This window comes from Salmo salar, chromosome 17 (genome assembly GCF_965601325.2).
Source record: "Salmo salar chromosome 17, fSalSal1, whole genome shotgun sequence".
Lineage (NCBI taxonomy): Eukaryota > Metazoa > Chordata > Actinopteri > Salmoniformes > Salmonidae > Salmo > Salmo salar.
Window position 1 is genome coordinate 74,302,862 of NC_138307.1, and position 18,408 is coordinate 74,321,269.

Below are 18,408 nucleotides of genomic sequence, written 5' to 3' on the forward strand. Positions count from 1 at the left end.
AAAATCGCTTGCTTAGTTCGTTTTGTTTCGGTATGTTGCATTGAAAGTGGCTAATATTGCATTGATTCGATCACAATTGCCACAGTAATGGGAAGCGTTGATAGTGTTAACAGAAAAACTCTAGAAAGTTGAGTGAAGTTCAATCTTGTGCTTCTCTCCATGGGCTGATATTTCTTCTGTGCACTGTGCGCCAGTCCCGGGGAGCTGTGCGGAAGGCGTGCAGCTTAGAGGGAACATTGCCCTAGAGTGTCACCAGCGTGTGCCATTACACTTGTTATGTCTAAGAAAGTCGCTGGGAGCAAGTGTAGTTTTGAGGATGTCAGCAATCCCACCATTTTCGATCTGTCTGAAACGTTTGTGTGATCTTGATTTTTGGACCTTTCCTTTAAAAACCCCAAAGGTGAGTGAATTTGTAGGACCACCGAAGGAAGAGAGGGCCCCTTCAGTTGACACTTCGATGTCTAAGAGGCAGATGATTGCTGAACAGAGTAAAGATGTTTCCCTCTCCCCTGTTTTTGTGGAGATACAGTACCAGTCAAAAGTTTGGACACACCTACTCATTCAAGGGTTTTTCTTTATTTCTACTATTTTCTACATTATATAATTATAGTAAAGACATCAAAACTATGAAATAACACATATGAATCATGTAGTAACCAAATCAAAATATATTTTACATTTGAGAATATTTAAAGTAGCCACCCTTTGCCTTGATGACAGCTTGACACACTCTGGGCATTTTCTAGACCAGCTTCATGAGGTAGTCACCTTGAATGCATTTCAATTAACAGATGTGCCTTGTTAAAAGTTAATTAGTGGAATTTCTTTCCTTCTTAATGCGTTTGAGGTAATCATTTGTGTTGTGACAAGGTAGGGGTGGTGTACAGTAGATAGACCTATTTGGTAAAAGACCAAGTCCATATCATGGCAAGAACAGCTCAAATAAGCAAAGAGAAACGACAGTCCATCATTACTTTAAGACATGAAGGTTAGTCAATGCGGTCGCAAAAACCATCAAGCGCTACGATGAAACTGGCTCTCGTGAGAACCACCACAGGAATGGAGAACCCAGGCTTACCTCTGCTGCAGAGGATAAGTTCATTAGAGTTAACTGCACCTCAGATTGCAGCCCAAATAAACGTGCATCAGCGCTCATTGGACTTACCTGGACTCCTTCACTTTGTTGATTGCCCCATCTATATTTGTCTGTTCCTCTGTTGGTTCCCGGTGTCAGCATTATTGTCATTTACATTTCCCATGTCCAGACCCTGTTCGTGTTCTGTTTCATGTCCGTATTTCATTAACTGTTCACTCCCTGTACTTGCTTCTCGTCTCAAGCGTCTGTCGTTACAGATATCATTATTTATATAAGATTGTTAAAATTTGTGAAATTCATATGCTATATAAGAGACTGTTAGATTGTTAGTATTTGTGAAATTCATATGCTATATAAGAGACTGTTAGATTGTGTCACGTCCTGACCAGTAAAATGGGTTATTTGTTCTTGTAGTTTGTTCAGGGCGTGGCAGGGGGTGTTTGTTTTGTGTGTTTTGGTGTTTTTGGTTTATGTTCTATGTTATCTATTTCTATGTGTTTATCTAGTTTTCTACTTCTATGTTGGGTCTTTGGCAATGACCTCCAATTAGAGACAGCTGGTTGTCATTGTCTCTAATTGGAGGCCATATTTAGTTGGGTTTGTTTTCTCTTGTGTTTTGTAGGTGGTATTTTCCTGTATAGCCTGTGTTGCCTTACGGAACTGTTTTCGTCATTTGTTTATTTTTGTTTAAGCGTTTTCTTTAAATAAATTAAGAAGATGAGCACCAAACAAGGACCAAGCAGCGGGGATTAGAGCACCGAAGAGAAGGATGGACGTGGGAGGTAGAACAACGTTTCTGGGAGAGGAAACAAAGGGAGCTAGATGAGGCTGAGAGGCATCCCCAAAACTTTTTTTGGGGGGGGGCACACGGGGAGTTTGGTAGAGTCAGGATGGAGACCTGAGCCAACTCCCCATGCTTATTATGGGGAGCGACGGATCAAGCAAGCACCTTGTTATGCAGAGATACGCACTGTGTCGACCCATACGCGTGCACAGTCCGGTGCGGTCAATAAGGGCTTCTAAGCGTTGCCAGGCAAGAGTTAGCCGGCAGCCAGGGAGAAGTGCGCCGGCGCAGCGCACCTGGCCACCAGTGCATCTCCTCGGTCCAGTTTACCCTGTTCCTGCTCCTCGCATAGTCCTGAGGTGTGTGTTACTAGGCTGGCACCTCCAAAACCAGCCCAACGCATCAGGCCTCTAGTGCGCCTGCCCAGTCCAGTACGTCCTGTTCCTGCTCCTCGCACTAGCCCTGAGGTGCGTGTCACTAGTCTGGCACCTCCAAATCCAGCCCCACGCATCAGGCCTCTAGTGCGCCTGCCCAGTCCAGTACGTCCTGTTCCTGCTCCCCGCACTAGCCATGAGGTGCGTGTTACTAGTCTGGCGCCTCCAAAGCCAGCCCCATGCATCAGGCTTCCAGTGCGTCTGCCCAGTCCAGTACGTCCTGTTCCTGCTCCTCGCTGAGTGCGCCTCCATATCCCGGTACAGCCAGTGCCTGCTTTGAGCACTCTGCCATTAGTACGTCCTGTTCCTGTTCCCCGCACTCATCCTCCAGTGCGCCTCCATAACCCGGTACAGCCAGTGCCTGCTGTGAGCCTCCAGCGACGCTCTCCAGTCTGCAGCCTCCAGCGACGCTCTCCAGTCTGCAGCCTCCAGCGACGCTCTTCAGCCCTGGGCCTCCAGCGACGCTCCTCAGCCCTGGGCCTCCAGCGACGCTCCCCAGCCCGGAGTCTCTAGCGACGCTCCCCAGCCCGGAGTCTCCAGCGACGCTCCCCAGCCCGGAGTCTCCAGCGACGCTCCCCAGCCCGGAGTCTCCAGCGACGCTCCCCAGCCCGGAGTCTCCAGCGACGCTCCCCAGCCCGGAGTCTCCAGCGACGCTCCCCAGCCCGGAGTCTCCAGCGACGCTCCCCAGCCTAGAGTCTACGGAACGGGATCTACGCCCAGAGCCAGAGCAACCTCCCTAGTGGGAGGATTGGGAGGGGGGGGGGGTGTAGCACAGGGACCGTTGTTGACGGTGGCCACCCTCCCTTCCCTCCCTTTAAGTTTGGGGTTATTTTTGTGGGGTTTTTGTTTTTGAGGTGCATTCGGGGTCTGCACCTTTTTTGGGGGGGGGGGGGGGGGGGGGTACTGTCACGTCCTGACCAGTAAAAGGGGTTATTTGTTATTGTAGTTTGGTCAGGGCGTGGCAGGGGGTGTTTGTTTTGGTGTTTTTGGTTTATGTTCTATGTTATCTATTTCTATGTGTTTATCTAGTTTTATATTTCTATGTTGGGTCTTTGGCAATGACCTCCAATTAGAGGCAGCTGGTTGTCATTGTCTCTAATTGGAGGCCATATTTAGTTGGGTTTGTTTTCTCTTGTGTTTTGTGGGTGGTATTTTCCTGTATAGCCTGTGTTGCCTTGAAGGAACTGTTTTCGTTGTTTGTTTATTTTTGTTTAAGTGTTTTCTTTAAATAAATTAAGAAGATGAGCACTTTACCCGCTGCGCCTTGGTCCAATCCTTACGACGCCTATGACAGATTGTTAATATTTGTGAACTTCATATGCTATATAAGAGACTGTTAGATTGTTAATACTTTCTGGTTGTGTGATTAAGAAGAAGTAGAATGAGGTCTTAAGTCTCGGGGATGTTTCTGTATTGTAGAGTTATTGTGAAGTAGAGAGAGGGGGTATTGTTTACTAGGGTGTGTGTGGTTTTGGTGGAACTGTCTGTTAGACAACCTGTGACTGGACACCACAGAGTTGCTCCATGGCCTAAACAGCTAGAAGATAAGAGGAAGTGGAACCATCAGCGGAGTAGACAGTCAAAACTCCTGGGTCATCATTAACAGAAGACCATTTCCTTGATTAGATGGAAAGTGTCGGTGGAAAGTGCTGTGTCATGTTTGTGGTAAAGCACTGTAGTATATAGTATATGTAGCAGGGCATGTTAACCGGTATAGTTGTATTTATCTTTAAGTCACATGCCTTCATGAGGAAATGTTTCTGCAGTGAGTGTGTGTAATGCAAGTCAAGGTGTCATTGGATGACAGTGAACAAGATGCATAACCAGCATTGTTAATATAAGTGTTTTAATAAAATCTGACCATACCAGTTCAAATCCTAAAAGAAGACAATGTTCAAATGTAGTCCATGAAGAGGTATTAGAATTATGTGGACAGCTATTCCGCCATACAATCACAGACTGCAGTAACAACACAGTTGGTGAAAATTATGTCAAGAATGAAATCAGGTGCTGTAGTATCAGTTTTATCTTCAAACAAAGTGTCCTGGTTCAATTATTTTCTGTTTCAGAGAAAATTTGATGTCCAATTTTAAATAACAACACAATCCAAGTAAGAACCAAGGCAAACAAGTAAGTGAGGTTACTCACTCTGGCTTTGTTCCACTGTGTTTTCACTGGTATTGTATTGGGCTCTGAGTTCAGACCATGCTGATCATGACACACACCTTCACACACACCATGAGAAAGCCAGTGATCCAGTTATCACCACGATAAACACGGACGGCACAATAAGATTCACTGTTTGCATAGACTGCTTTTTTGTTTGTAGGGTAGTTCAGGTGGCTGCCCTGCCCTTTCCCCTTAGTCTGCCTCCTGTCCCTCATATCAACATGGGCACACCTTCCTGAAAACAATGGCACTATACTTTGATTCAACCTGTTCCGCTAGTTTATGTCCTTAAAGATTAGAATGTTCCGATTCAGTTAGAGAGAATTAAGGAAAATCTATGGATACATGTAGTGGAAACTCCAGGAATGTTACATACAGAGAAAGCTCAGAGCATATAACAAAGGAACTAGTTAGACGTATTCAGATCTCCTCCTCTGGTCGTCATGTCTTCCTGCTGGTGATCCAGGTGGGCAGATTCACCACAGAGGAGGACAATTCTATAGTATCCCTGGAGAAAATCTATGGACAACAAGTCTTCCAAGTTCATGATTGTGTTCACTCGTGGTGATGACCATGAATGTAGAAATGCTCCGGAGAGGATGGCTGACTTTTTACGTGCTCCTAACCAACTGTGTTATTTTGTTAGTTTTTTTGCGTTGTTTGTAACTTTTGTTTTTAACTTATTTTAAAAATAATGTTGGTGCTACCGTCTCTTATGACCGAAACAAACTTCTGGACATCTGTCACATCCTGACCAGCAGAGGGAGCAATTGGATTAGTTTTGGTCAGGATGTGGCAGGGTTTTTGTGTGTGTGAATGGTTGTGTTGGTGATTAGGATTCCCAATTGAAGGCAGGTGTGTTGAGTTGCCTTTGATTTGGAGTCCTATATAGGAGTGTGTGTTTTTCTTTGGGGTTGTGGGTAATTGTTTCTTGTTTAGTGTGGTTGCACCTGACAGGACTGTTGGCTGTCAGTTTCCTTGTTTTTGTTTTTGTAGAGTGTTCTTTCTATTAAATTCAAGATGACGAACACTAACTCTGCTGCATTTTGGTCCTTTTCTGAAGACAGCTGTGACAACATCAGAACAGCGATTACTCACCACGAACTGGAAGAAGCTTTTTCCTTTAACGAGTCCGACGAGTCTGACGTGAAGGATTTACTGCTTTCCTGGGAACAGGCCCAAATCCCCGTCATTTGCGTGAAGAGACGATGGAGAAAAAGGTGGCGGAAGTCGGGCTGCCTTCAAAGAATTCGTAGGCGAACGAGAAAACACCCACCTCCATCCGTTCTAATAGCCAACGTGCAATGACTGGAAAATAAAAAATCGATGACCTACGAGCAAGATTAAACTACCAACAGTAACAGACTGGAATATGTTCCGGGATTCTTCCGATGGAATTGAGGAGTACACCATCTCAGTCACTGGCTTCATCAATAAGTGCATTGATGGCGTCGTCCCCACAGTGACTGTACGTACATACCCCAACCGAAAGCCATGGATTACAGGCATCATCCGCACTGAGATAAAGGGGCGAGATGCCGCTTTCAAGGAGCGGGACTCTAACCCGGAAGCTTATAAGAACTCCCGCTATGCCCTCCGAGGCAAAGCATCAATACAGGACTAAGATCGAATCATACTACACCGGCTCCGACGCTCATCGGATGTGGCAGGGCTTGCAAACTATTACAGACTACAAAGAGAAGCACAGCCGAGAGGTGCCCAGTGACACGAGCCTAACAGACAAGCTAAATTACTTCTATGCTCTTTTCGAGACAAGTAATACTGAAACATGCATGAGAGCATCAGCTGTTCAGGACGACTGTGTGGTCATGCTCTCCGCAGCCAATGTGAGTAAGACCTTTAAACAGGTCAACATTCACAAGGCCGCAGGGCCAGACGGATTACCAGGGTGTGGACTCAAAGCATGCGCGGACCAACTGTCAAGTGTCTTCACTGACATTTTCAACCTCTCCCTGACCGAGTCTGTAATACCTACATGTTTCAAGCAGACCACCATAGTCCCCGTGCCCAAGAACACTAAGGTAACCTGCCTAAATGACTACCGACCCATAGCACTCACGTCTGTAACCATAAAGTGCCTTGAAAGGCTAGTCATGGCTCACATCAACACCATTATCCCAGAAACCATAGACCCACTCAATTTGCAAACCGCCCCAACAGATCCACAAAGGATGCAATCTCTATTGCACTCCACACTGCCCTTTCCCACCTGGACAAAAGGAACACCTATGTGAGAATGCTATTCATTGACTACAACTCAGCGTTCAACACCATAGTGCCCTCAAAGCTCATCACTAAGCTAAGGACCCTGGGACTAAACACCTCCCTCTGCAGCTGGATCCTGGACGTCCTGACGGGCCACCCCCAGGTGGTGAGGGTAGGTAACAACACATCTGCCATGCTGATCCTCAATACTGGGGCCCCTCAGGGGTGCGTGCTCAGTCCCCTCCTGTACTCCCTGTTCACTCATGACTGCATGGCCAGGCATGACTCCAACACCAGCATTAAGTTGCCAATAACGACGAGACAGCCTATCGGGAGGAGGTCAGAGACCTCCCTCAACGTGATCAAGACAAAGGAAATGATTGTGGACTACAGGAAAAGGAGGACCGAGCATGCCCCCATTCTCATCGACAGGGCTGTAGTGGAGCAGGTTGAAATCTTCAAGTTCCTTGGTGTCCACATCACTGACAAACTAACATGGTCCAAACACACCAAGACAGTCGTGAAGAGGGCACGACAATACCTATTCCCTCTCTGGAGACTGAAAAGATTTGTCATGCGTCCTCAGATCCTGAAAAGGTTCTACAGCTGCACCATCGAGAGCATCCTGACTGGTTGCATCACTGCCTGGTATGGCAACTGCTCAGCCTCCGACTGCAAGGCACTACAGAGGGTAGTGCGTATGGCCCAGTACATCACTAGGGCCAAAATTCCTGTCATCCAGGACCTCTATACCAGGCAGCGTCAGTCATAGACTGTTCTCTCTGCTACCGAATGGCAAGCTGTACCAGAGCACCAAGTCTCGATCCAAGAGGCTTCTAAACAGCTTCTATCCCCAAGCAATAAGACTCCTAAACATCTAATCAAATGGCCACCCAGACCATTTGCATTGCCCCACGCCCCTCTATTATGCTGCTGCTACTCTGTTATTATCTATGCATAAGTCACTTTAATAACTCTACCTACATGTACAGTTGAAGTCGGAAGTTTACATACACCTTAGGCAAATACATTTAAACTCAGTTTTTCACAATTCCTGACATTCAATCAGAGTAAAAATTCCCTGTCTTAGGTCAGTTAGGATCACCACTTTATTTTAAGAATGTGAAATGTCAGAATAATAGTAGAGAGAATGATTTATTCCAGCTTGTATTTCTTTCATCACAATCCCAGTGGGTCAGAAGTTTACATACACTCAATTAGTATTTGGTAGCATTGCCTTTCAATTGTTTAACTTGGGTCAAATGTTTCAGGTAGCCTTCCACAAGCTTCCCGCAATAAGTTGGGTGAATTTTGGCCCATTCCTCCTGACAGAGCTGGTGTAACTGAGTCAGGTTTGTAGGCCTCCTTGCTCGTACATGCTTTTTCAGTTCTGCCCACAAATGTTCTATAGGATTGAGGTCAGGGCTTTGTGATGGCCACTCCAATACCTTGACTTTGATGTCCTTAAGCCATTTTGCCACAACTTTGGAAGTATGCTTGGGGTCATTGTCCATTGTCCATTTGGAAGACCCATTTGCGACCGAGCGTTAGCTTCCTGACTGATGTCTTGAGATGTTGCTTCAATATATCCACATAATGTTCCAGCCTCATGATGCCATCTATTTTGTGAAGTACACCAGTCCCTCCTGCAGCAAAGCACCCCCACAACATGATGCTGCCACCCCCGTGCTTCACGGTTGGGATGGTGTTCTTCGGCTCGCAAGCCTCCCCCTTTTTCCTCCAAACATAATGATGGTCATTATGGCCAAACAGTTCTATTTTTGTTTCATCAGACCAGAGGACATTTCTTCAAAAAGTGCAATCTTTGTCCCCATGTGCAGTTGCAAACCGCAGTCTGACTTTTTTCTGCCGGTTTTGGAGCAGTGGCTTCTTCCTTGCTGAGCGGCCTTTCAGGTTATGCGACATAGGACTCGTTTTACTGTGGATATAGATACTTTTGTACCTGTTTCCTCCAGCATCTTCACAAGGTCCTTTGCTGTTGTTCTGGGATTGATTTGCCCTTTTCACACCAAAGTAGGTTCATCTCTAGGACACAGAATGCGTCTCTTTTCTGAGCGGTATGACGGCTGTGTGGTCCCATGGTGTTTATACTTGCGTACTATTGTTTGTACAGATGAACGTGGTAACTTCAGGCATTTGGAAATTGCTCCCAAGGATGAACCAGACTTGTGGAGGTCTACAATTTGTTTTCTAAGGTCTTGGCAGATTTATTTTGATTTTCCCATGATGTCAAGCAAAGAGGCAGGCCTTGAAGCAAAGGAGGCAGGCCTTGAGCAAAGAAGGTAGGCCTTGAAATACATCCACAGGTACATCTCCAGTTGACTGAAATGATGTCCATTAGCCTTTCAGAAGCTTCTAAAGCCATTACATAATTTTCTGGAATTTTCTAAACTTTCTAAAAGCACAGTCAACTGTGTATGTAAACTTCTGACCCACTGGAATTGTGATACAGTGAATTATAAGTGAAATAATCTGTCTGTAAATAATTGTTAGAAAAATGACTTGTCTCATGCACAGAGTAGATGTCCTAACCGACTTGCCAAAACTTTAGTTTGTTAGCAAGATATTTGTGGAGTGGTTGAAAAATGTGTTTTAATGACTCCTACCTGAGTGTATGTAAACTTCTGACTTCAACTGTATTTATTACCTCAATTACCTCGACTAACCGGTGCCCCCGCACATTGACTCTGTACTGGTACCCCCTGTATATAGCCTAGCTATTGTTATTTTACTGCTGCTCTTTAATATTTGTTACTTTTATTTCTTATTCTTTTTTATGTCTTTTTTTTACTGCATTGTTTGTTAAGGGCTTGTAAGTAAGCATTTCACTGTAAGGTCTACACCTGTTGTACACCTGCGCATGTGACAAATACAATTTGATTTGATGATGTGAAGCAGTACAAGACTATAAAGTCAACGGTCATCTGAAGCTTTGTGAACTGATTCAACACTGTGGTAGCAGATTCTATGCTTTCAACAACAGAGAGAAGAAAATAAGTCAAGGCGTTGAGCTGATCGAGAAGATTGATGACGTAGTCGCTGGAAATGGAGGAGAATCATACACTAACAAAATATGAAGAGGTAGATAGAGAGATTCAGAGGGAAATGAATCAGGAAAACTTTCCTGGGGAAAGGGAAGATAAATCAAATTACAAGTTCTCATTCCTTGATTTTCTGAAGCAAAGCATTGGAATATTTAAATAAGGACTTTTTGGTTGGTTATGAATACTATTGGCCTTACGCTATTGGCCTAACCATAACTGTGACTATGGCCTTTCCATGAGGTACACATTTGGTAATTGTAGGTAGTGAAATAATAGGTCAGATTAAGGCAGGTAGGTACCTAAATGGCTTGTGATCAAAAACCAAGTGGCGGCCAGTACGATGCAGAAAACTTTAATGATCTACAGTACTTACAGATTATATATATATATAAAGAATACATACATGTAGGTTTGTTTTATTTCCAGGCTCGGAAATAATTAAAGAACTTGTAGAATAATGAAATCAGTCTCAGTCTCTGATAAACATGTTTTTTTATGATTAAATCAATTCCAAATGCTGTATCTACTAACATGTTAAATATTGTGACTACAATATCAATAGAAAAGTGTAAGGGTTATCGCATAAGAACAAATGGCAATCTGATTGAGGTTGCTCCCAGGTTGCAGTAATACTAAAATGAAGTTAGGAATGAACATCTAAAATTGCAGCATGATACAACTCATTTTATCGATATATCATTATTTATATAAGATTGTTAATATTTGTGAAATTCATATGCTATGTAAGAGACTGTTAGATTGTTAATATTTGTGATATTCATATGCTATGTAAGAGACTGTTAGATTGTTAATATCTGTGATATTCATATGCTATATAAGAGACTGTTAGATTGTGAATATTTTCTGGTTGTGTGATTAAGAAGAAGTAGAATGAGGTCTTAAGTCTCAGGGATGTTTCTGTATTGTAGAGTTATTGTGAAGTAGAGAGAGGGGGTATTGTTTACTAGGGTGTGTGTGGTTTTGGTGGAACTGTCTGTTAGACAACCTGTGACCGGAGACCACAGAGATGCTCCATGGCCTAAACAGCTAGAAGACAAGAGGAAGTGGAACCAACAGCGGAGTAGACAGTCAAAACTCCTGGGTCATCATTAACAGAAGACCATTTCCTTGATTAGATGGAAAGGGTTGGTGGAAAGTGCTGTGTCATGTTAGTGGTAAACCACTGTAGTAAATGTAGCAAGCCACGTTTACTGGAAAAATTGTATTTAACTTGAAGAAAATGTTTCTGCAGTGAGGGTGTGTAATGCAAGTCAACGGGTCCTTGGATGACAGTGAACAAGATGCATAACCAGCATTGTTAAAATAACTGTTTTAATGAAATCTGACCATCCAGTGGAAAACCACTGTACTATACACACTGAACAAAAATATGAACACAACACGTGTCACGTCTGCTCCTCCCCTCCGGCGTACGACGTCGCCAGAGTACTAACCACTGGTCCTGGGATTCATCATTATCATTCACACCTGGACTCCATTACCTTCATAATTTCCTCCCCTTTATATGTCACTCTCCCATGTGCACTCACCAGTTGGTGTTGTTCTTGTGTATCGGCATTCTGCCTTATCTTAGTGTCGTGTTCTTGATTTTGTTGTTTTATTAAAATGTTTCACCTGCTTCCGCCCCACGATTACAGAATACCAACTCAAAATATGAAAGCAGCAGGACAACCGAACATCTCCCAGACGATCCATGAAACAAGGTTACCTTCTTGGTCAACACCATGATCAGCTGGCTCAACTGGGGAGGGGCATGGAAGATGTTCTCTGCAGTCTACAACTTCTCAACAGCGGAGGATATTCTAGAGCCAGTCTACCCAGCGAGTCAGCACACCAGCCCATTCAACAACCTGCTCAGGTCAGCAACGCCCGTCTATCCCTCCAGGAGAAATATGATGGGACACCATCCAAATGCCGTGGCTTCCTCCTTCAGTGCTCCCTCTATTTTGCACATCAGATGGGAGCCCCCACCACCGAGAGGTCTAAGGTTGCCACGGTTATTTCTCTGCTGACTGGGTGGGCATTGGAATGGGCTACGGCTGTCTAGGAGAAAGGAGAGGAGGAGCTCGAGTCTTATGAGGGGTTCATGGCTCTGTTTAAATGTATTTTCGATCATCCCGCGGAGGGCAGAGTGGGAGGTGAGCGTCTGCTTCAGCTCCAGCAGGGGAATCTGACAGCTGCGGGGTATGCGCTTACCTTCCGGACAGTAGAAGCTTCCTGTGGATGGAATGAGCCGACGCACAGCACATTATTTAGAAGAGGTCTGCACAAGGAGGTCCAGACGGAACTGGCCTGCCAAGATGAAACCTCACCCTGGACACACTCATTGCGATGGCAATCTGTTTGGATAACTTCCTCTGGGAGCGTCGGCATCTTCATTTCTTCTCTCCCTCCTTCAGCGAGTGTTCGGGATCTGATCCTGAACCCATGGAGGTAGGGGTCACACGCCTTCCCGTGGCAGAACGACACAGATGGATACAGCTGGGGCTCTGTCTGTACTGTGACCAGGGAGGGCACAAGCTCCAGCGGTGTCCATTACTTCAGAATCCAAGATCCACTAGAGCAGAGGGACGGTAAGGTGATGTTACATCAAATCTAATGTATTTATATAGCTCTTCTTATATCAGCTGATATCTCAAAGTGCTGTACAGAAACCCAGCCTAAAACCTCAAACAGCAAGCAATGCCGGTGTAGAAGCACAGTGGCTAGGAAAACTCCCTAGAAAGGCCAAAACCTAGGAAGAAACCTAGAGAGGAACCAGGCTATGAGGGGTGGCCAGTCCTCTTCTGGCTGTACCAGGTGGAGATTATAACAGAACATGGCCAAGATATTCAAATGTTCATAAATGACCAGTATGGTCAAATAATGATAATCACAGTAGTTGTCGAGGGTGCACCAGGTCAGTACCTCAGGAGTAAATGTCAGTTGGCTTTTCAGAGCCGATCATTGAGAGTATCTCTACCGCTCCTGCTGTCTCTAGAGAGTTGAAAACAGCAGGTTTGGGACAGGTAGCAGGGTTCCATAGCCGCAGGCAGAACAGTTGAAACTGGAGCAGCAGCATGGCCTGCAGCAGGTCTGGGACAGGTAGTCAGGGTTCCATAGCCGCAGGCAGAACAGTTGAAACTAGAGCAGCAGCATGGCCAGGTGGACTGGGGACAGCAAGGAGTCATCATGCCAGGTAGTCCTGAGGCATGGTCCTAGGGCTCAGGTCCCCCGAGAGAGAGAAAGAAAGAAAGATAGAAAGAGAGAGAGCATTCTTAAATTCACACAGGACCCTGGAGAAATACTCCAGATATAACAGACTGACCCTAGCCCCCCGACACATAAACTACTGCAGCATAAATACTGGAGGCTGAGACAGGAAGGGTCAGGAGACACTGTGGCCCCATCCGATGATACCCCCAGACAGGGCCAAACAGGCAGGATATAACCCCACCCACTTTGCCAAAGCACAGCCCCCACACCACTAGAGGGATACCTTCAACCACCAACTTACCATCCTGAGGCCGCATATAGCCCACAAACATCTCCGCCACGGCACAACCCAAGGGGGGAGCCACCCCAGACAGGAAGACCACGTCAGTGACTCAACCCACTCAAGTGACGCACCCCTCCTAGGGACGGCATGGAAGAGCACCAGTAAGCCAGTGACTCGGCCCCTGTAATAGGTTTAGAGGCAGAGAATCCCAGTGGAGAGAGGGGAACCGGCTAGGCAGAGACAGCAAGGCCAGTTCGTTGCTCCAGTGCCTTTACGTTCACCTTCACACTCCTGGGCCAGAATACACTCAATCATAGGACCTACTGAAGAAATGAGTCTTCAATAAAGACTTAAAGGTTGAGACCTAGTCTGCGTCTCTCACATGGGTAGGCAGACCATTCCATAAAAATGGAGCTCTATAGGAGAAAGCCCTGCCTCCAGCTGATTGCTTAGAAATTCTTGGGACAGTAAGGAGGCCTGCGTCTTGTGACCGTAGCGTACGTGTAGGTACGTACGGTGTCATGACTGTCCTGATCAGGTCAGGTTACAGGAGACCACAATCCTACAGGGTCTCTCTCAGCCCCCAACAGAGGAGGAGAGATGTAGGGGTATGAGGATGTGGGGGTTTTATGACCCCTCACGCCCATGATAAATCCTAGGACACAGAGAAATTCCTGTGTCCTCACTATGGAGAACTGGCCTCAGAACATTAAACATGCAATAAAGGGACTTTGGAACAATGGTTTCCGTCAGCCACAATGGTGGTCATGACGAGAGATGGAATATGAAAATGTATGTAATTTTTGTTTTATTATTAAAGGTTAACAGATGACGTTATTATGAAAACATTGTACCTTTACGAGTTTTCTCAGTATATGCCAGATGTTTATACATTGTACGTTGTGTGGAAAATATCCAAATCAAAGAGAATGTTTTGGTAAAGATGAAATGTGAAGTTAGTGTCTAAAATTGGATTTGAGTAAAATCTAGGCCTTGTCTCTTAACTTGGTACGCCCAGAGAACTGCCCTAAAGGCGGTTACTCCCACTTCTGACCCGAGGAAGACAGAAGACTGGAGAATTAACATTAGACTAAAAGAGACCCCAAGCTGCAGCGAAGGTCTAAATGGTCAACGAACCCCAAAACGCAACACAAAGTTTGAAGACAAAGAAATCTTTTTCTATCCAAGCTACGGATGAGTAGCTGTGTCTAAGCGGGTGAATTCAAGTCGAACCACCTAGCCTCCACTCTTCATCGAATCGTGGCATCTACGCTATTTCATTCATTCGCTGTGAGCTCTGAGCTACAGAGCTGTCTGTCCTCAGACGACACCACAGAGAAAAGGGAAAAAATCAGACCACCAAGCCAAGAAGGACACTGACATCGTGAGGACAATCAGAGAGTTGCGTCGGAGCAGTGCGCCCTTGAGAAGCCTAAACGAGCCACACGGGATGCCCCCTCTGAGATCTTCAACACGTAATTACATCATTATATTCTGAACCATAAGAGCGGCAGTTCGGGACAAGGCTAGGTTTAAATAAGCATAGCTGACAAATGAACCCAAATGTATATTTCTCTCGTGTACTTTCTTTGTTTCTCTCTCTTTTAAATCCCCATTTTGGGTAACACACGCCATAGTGTGTTGGCCCATTATACTAAGTCCTAATCAATAGCCTAGACTGTGTTTTGTGTATGTGTATTTTTATCATCATTTTAGCTTGCTAGTAAATAAATAATCAACTAAGATTGTTGTGGTAAACTCATTGGTGGAGCCCGGGTTCGTGCAGATTCCCGGATTATGCGACGTTCAGACATGAGACTAGAGGTTGATTAATTTAGCGACTGTTGTAAAATCGATATTCTGATATTCTTTGAGTTAATTTGGGAAATAGAAACTCAATAAAACGAATTTTCCCATGGTGCCCCAGGTTAATGAGTTAATAATTGCTTAATTCATTGCTTGATTCATTTAAGCACGAAATTATAAACAGTTAATCATTCGATGAGCAACAATCGTCACATTAACTAATACAACGTCACGGCAACGGCAGGACCAAATCGGAAAGATAGGTAGGAGCAAGCCCATGTAATGCTTTGTAGGTTAGTAGTAAAACCTTTAAATCAGCCCTTGCCTTACCAGGAAGCCAGTGTAGGGAGGCTAGCACTGGAGTAATATGATCACATTTTTTGGTTCTTGCAGTAGTCTAACCTAGAAGTAACAAAAGCATGGATTAATTTTTCTGCATCAATTTTGGACAGAAAATCTCTGATCTTTGCAATATTACGCAGATGGAAAAAAGCTGTCCTTGAAATAATCTTGATATGTTTGTCAAAAGAGAGATCAGGGTCCAGAGTAACGCCGAGGTCCTTCACAGTTTTATTTGAGACGACTGTACAACCATCAACCATCAAGATACATCCCCTTGACCAGGAGTGAGTATCCAATCTACTGCTCTTCCTGTTAGACTCTTTGTAGTACCCATCACTCTGGCTGACTGTCCCTCATGCCCTGTGTCTACAGCTTTAGTGGATTCCGGCGTCACGGGGAACATTATGGATCAGACCCTTGCCTCCTCTCTCAATATTATTATCTACCCGCTCTCCTCTCCTTTTCCGGTTCAAGGTCTTGACTGGAAGCACAAACACCAGGAGATTTGGTTGAAAGGTTACAGCCATTCTCATAACAACGCTGACAACTCGTACATAGGGTCTGACCTTTTCGTTTGCGCATCGGACACCAACACCACCCGCTGGTGGGGGGGTCCCGAGACTCAAAGGGGGGGAATAGTAGCCCAGACCCATGATGAGCCTCATCGAGGCCGGTGGGGGGGTCGAGACTACGGACAACACCGTACGAGGCCGCCAGAGCATAAATCAAATCTAGTTGTAAACTCCCCTATGAGAACAGTGAGGAGCAGACAGGCCCCTAGACGGGGGTTATCTTAGAAGACATCTAAGATAGTACTGAGGTGTACCACACTGGTCGTAAAGGAAGTCCAGTGGACTTGTCCACCTCCAAAACAAATGGCAACAATAATCATTCCTTGCCATGTGTAGGTTCAACTACAATACAACTAGTAAAATGCTCCAATCATGTGTTCCGGTAGATAATATTTCAGAATAAATCGGTAGGATAACTGGTCTCCTTGAGTACCAGTACCAATACTAGCAACAGTCAGTCCAGCTACAATCAGTAAGAAGGTTAGAGACCTAACCAATCAAATTACCATTGACAACAGCGACATAGGAGTCACTCAGAGTGCAACACGTGGAGGGGAATCTCCAGTGCACTCTTCCAATGGTTAACACACATGTCACTAATAAATAGGGCCCTCCATCCAGGAGGAAAATTATTGGAAGCCAATAAAACCTGTTGGGGTTGGGGGGCAGTATTTGCACGGCCGGATAAAAAACATACCCGATTTAAACTGGTTACTACTCTTGCCCAGAAATGAGAATATGCAGATTTGGATAGAAAATACTCTAAAGTTTCTAAAACTGTTTGAATGGTGTCTGTGAGTATAACAGAACTCATATGGCAGGCCAAAACCTGAGAAGATTCCATACAGGAAGTGCCCTGTCTGAAAATGTGTTATCCTTCTGTTGCATCTCTATCGAAAATACAGCATCTCTGCTGTAACGTGACATTTTCTAAGGCTTCCATTGGCTCTCAAAAGGCACCAGAAAGTGGAATGACGTGTCTCCTGTCTCTGGGCGAAGAACAGCAGGGGATTTTGTGAGTGGTCAGGCTGGGAACAGTGACACTGGAGATGCACATTCATGAGAATTCTCAACTTTTTTTCTTTCAGCCTTTGAATGAATACAACGTCGCCCGGTTGGAATATTATCGCTATTTTACGAGAAAAATAGCATAAAAATGTATTTTAAACAGCGTTTGACATGCTTCTAAGTACGGTAATGGAATATTTTGAATTTTTTTGTCACGAAATGCGCTCGCGCGTCACCCTTCGGATAGTGACTTGAACGCACAAATAAAACGGATCTATTTGGATATAACTATGGATTATTTGGAACCAAAACAACATTTGTTGTTGAAGTAGAAGTCCTGGGAGTGCATTCTGACGAAGAACAGCAAAGGTAATCCAATTTTTCTTATAGTAAATCTGAGTTTGGTGAGGGCCAAACTTGGTGGGTGTCAAATTAGCTAGCCGTGATGGCTGGGCTATGTACTCAAAATATTGCAAAATGTGCTTTCGCCGAAAAGCTATTTTGAAATCGGACACCGCGATTGCATAAAGGAGTTCTGTATCTATAATTCTTAAAATAATTGTTATGTATTTTGTGAACGTTAACCTGTTTAGGATAGGGTGCAGTATTTTCACGGCCGGATAAAAAATGTACCCGATTTAATCTGGTTATTACTCCTGCCCAGAAACTAGAATATGCATATAATTAGTAGATGTGGATAGAAAACACCCTAAAGTTTCTAAAACTGTTTGAATGGTGTCTGTGAGTATAACAGAACTCATATGGCAGGCCAAAACCTGAGAAGATTCCATACAGGAAGTGCCCTTTCTGACCATTTCTTGTCCTTCTATAGCCTCTTTATGGAAAATAGAGGATCTCTGCTGTAACGTGACATTTTCTAAGGCTCCCATAGGCTCTCAGAAGGTGCCAGAACGGGGAATGATGACTCTGCAGTCCCTGGGCGAAAAACAGTAGGGGTTTTGGAAAGTAGTCGATCTGAGAACAATGACACGGGCGCCCGCGTGCATGTGAAGACTCCATTTTCCATTTTCAGTCTTTGAACGAAAACAAGGTCTCCCGGTCGGAATATTATCGCTATTTTACGAGAAAAATCGCATAAACATTTATTTTAAACAGAGTTTGACATGCTTCGAAGTACGGTAATGGAATATTTTGACATTTTTTGTCACGATATGCGCCGGCGCGTCACCCTTCGGATAGTGTCTTGAACGCAAGAACAAAACGCCGCTATTTGGATATAACTATGGATTATTTGGAACCAAAACAACATTGGGTGTTGAAGTAGAAGTCCTGGGAGTGCATTCTGACGAAGAACAGCAAAGGTAATCCAATTTTTCTTATAGTAAATCTGAGTTTGGTGAGTGCCAAACTTGGTGGGTGTCAAAATAGCTAGCCATGATGGCCGGG